The following is a 3,565-nucleotide window of genomic DNA, read 5'->3' as shown; positions in this document are numbered from 1 at the left end:
CCTTCAAGGCCCTCCTTAGTTTCTCTCTCTCAACACCATAAATGCTAATCACATCCCTAGCTACAGTTTGATGAGATGGGATATCCCTAATTCACAACTAAGGTTATAAGGTTATCGAATATCTTTGAAACCCATACCCTTCAACAAACCTAAAAGGCAACTCATCAATTATAACCATTTCAACGAGTGCCTTTTTAGAAGCCTCAATAGTAAAAGCTATTGGTACAAGCTGAAACCCTTCCTCCCCATCCATTTTGGGTTCAAACGCTAAGGTTTATTGCCTTTTAATTGAATCTCTATTAGGGTTTTTAACACAAACTGGCGTATGATTCAATAAATTATTAGTACCATACCCCTTACTATTAGCTAGATAAGTTTTTTGACAATAATTGCAAATAGCCTTAAATTGACCCTCACCAATATCTATTTTTTCAAAATGGTCCTAAGCAATAGACCTGTTCCTATTATTACACACCTTGCCTTTACCTTTAGGTGGAAGTGGGGGAACCTTAGCATTAGGTGGAGTGGCAGTAGGTTTAGCTTAGGCAATAGGTGTTGTTTGGGAAGGGGGTGCATCACTAGAGGGTTCCATAACCTAAAATCATCAAATTTATGCATTAGCAAACTACCATAACAATGATACTACTAACCCAGTAACAAGAACACACACAAGTGACACAACAACAACAATAGGTCAAAGCAGCAACAAAAACAACAACAAAGTAACAAACAAACAACAAGAAGTTAAAAGAGAAACAACTGAAGATAAATGATACATTTGAGAATCCTTAGTTGTTAGGGATTCGATCTTGAAGAGGAAGCAAAAAGAGTAGCCTACTTGAACAAATTTCAACTCTTGTATAAAATTAGGGTTTCAATTTTTTAAATTAGGAAAACAAAACAAATCAAACAAATTAGCAATAACATACAATCAAATAAACAAAATAAAAATGTGTTAGGATTTCATCTTTTAAAATTAGGGGTTCATCTTTTGTTTTGTTTTGTTTTGTTTTTTGTTTTTGTTTTTTACAGTGAAGATAGAAGTATATTGCTCATTAAAAAAAAAAAAAAAAGAACAAGGAATAAAATTGGGTAGATATAAACAGGACCACCACACGGTCCATCCTACACAGCATAAAAACGAAGAAAAAGAACACAAATGAGCACACTCAAATTAGGGGTTCATCTTTGACCCAACAAATCAAATCAAGAAAATTAGAGTTTTATATTTGAATCCAATCACTTGGTCTGTTTTGGTCCCCTAATCTTTGAATCAAACAGAAAAGTATAGAGACTAGAGAGAGTGACTACACTAGATACTATGTTTCGAAATGGAATCAAGCACATGAAACTCTATGGCAATACGGCTAAGCAATTTCTCACAACTATGATCTTTAAGTTTTCAATAAATTGAACAAGATGAAAAACCCATATCTCAAAATAGAGAAAAAGATAGATGAAAAATGAAGAAAATATACTTGAGAGTCTTGAGACTAAGAAGCTGATCCGTGAGCATGAGAAGGCTTAACCAATGGTGGAAAGTGAGGTGAAGCCGTGAGTGTGGTGATGAGGTGGCGGCTGTAACAGCTAGGTTTTGGAAAGGAGTGTGGATTGTGGAGGGTATGGAGTGAAGGGTTGAGACTATAGAGACTTGAGATTGAGAGTAGAGAGGTCGAAGACTGAGATTGAAAGTGAGATTTTGATTTATGAGAGAGTGAGATACTAAGAACAGGGAGAAGTTTGAGATGGGATTGAAGAGTGAAGACTGAGGCTTGCGTGTGGAACTGTGGAAGACTGATTTCCATTTCAATTTTAGCCGTTCTAAACTTCTGGTGATTTGATTTTTGCTTTTGCGTGTAAGACTTTAGACGCGTGTAGTTCACACTATGACAGTGCTTTAGTCTTATCATCCTCAGTCTCACGTGCTTACCTCAAAAGAACTGAGATATATATATATATATATATATATATATATATATATATATATATATATATATATTTACTCTAAAACTTTCAGTAGGGTCGGGTTATATAGGCTTTTAAACCCTTAACATGCTACCTGAATTGAATATTCGGGTTTTCTTAGAGAAGGACCCGAACCCGACCGATCATGGGCTTTGGGTCAGTCAGATTCAGTCGGTTTGGTCGGGTCTTGGACCCGTAGGATAGCCCCAGACCACATCTAAATTTCTCTCCTTCTCACAGATTGCAAATCTAACAAATTTCTCAAATTTCATAGCTGGCCACTTGCTCTTTCATTGATTTAAATTTCTAGATTCCAAATCTCTCTCTCTCTCTCTCAATAGTGACGGCACTGGCACTATGGCACACTATGAAATCTATGGTTTGCCTCCAAAAGGGAGTTGAAAGTTCAAAACTATGATAAAGATTTGCAAGTCAAAATCTATAGATCTGTTGTGAGTGTTTTGACTAAATGTTCTTTTTCTTGCTATTTATATTTGTTTCAAGAGATTAAAAAACAAAAACTAAGATCAAAAGTGCCTTTGATTGCTTTAACAACTGTGACTTTGGGATCATTTAGGCATTTTAACAGAACTGTTCAAAAACTAGTTGAGCCGTTTTGGTTTCTGCTTTTCACGGTTAACCGGCCGGTTTCCAGTTAATTTAGGTTATTATTTTTTATTTTTTATTTTTATGATTTTTCAGTTTTCAATCATAACCGGACTAAACTAGTATCTGGTTTCAAGTTAAATCGGTTGAACCGGCTGGTCTGGTCTGGTTTTTAAAACCATGACTTTGAGTGTGCGTTTGGCTCCAAAATAAAAAACCAGTTTATTTTAATTTACTATTTAGCTTTTTTTTGTTTCTATTTATAGGCTTCACTGCACTTTTTGGTATTATTTATGGGTTTCACTGTACTATTTCAGCGAACTTTTACTTTTATTTGCAATAATTTCAGTAAAAAATTTTCAATTTCAACAAAATAAGCAGATTCTAAAGAGACTTTGAGTGAAAAGATATCCCATATTTATTTAAGGACCTAGCATTAGTGTGAAAATTATCATCGGAGATAAATAGTGATAACTTATTAATTAGTGTGGGGTCGTTTGGGGGCCAGCTTAGCTTAGGCCTTGTGATGTGTTGGGGCTTGTGGACAAGACTGCACAATGCTATGTGCGCTGTGCAATCTTATCCTATCAAGTTGTGTGCACTGTTATTGTACACTATTCTGCATTTTAAGATACAATGTGGCTTTTTTAATGCATTTTATTGACCAATAAAAGTACCTAATATATTTTTTTTGTAATTAAAATATATAGATAAATATAATTTTTTTTTTTTAACAAGTGGGGGCCTTAGGCAATTGCATTAATTGCTTATATGGTTCAGCTGGCCCTGAGTGAAAATATCTACCTTTATAAAAATCAGAAAATTTTGTCATATAAAACGTTAATTTAATATGAATGAAAACATCTACACCTTTATTTTATCAAGTAGGTCTATACGTAGAGTATATTAAAAGAAGGGTCTCGTTAATGTATGCCTAAGGGTACACATTAAGCCATCCATTTTTAGAAATATTTTCTTGGAAATTAAAAAAGTT

This window comes from Quercus robur, chromosome 5 (genome assembly GCF_932294415.1).
Source record: "Quercus robur chromosome 5, dhQueRobu3.1, whole genome shotgun sequence".
NCBI lineage: Eukaryota > Viridiplantae > Streptophyta > Magnoliopsida > Fagales > Fagaceae > Quercus > Quercus robur.
The sequence above is the reverse complement of the archived record's forward strand: the minus strand, read 5'-3'. Positions refer to the sequence as shown.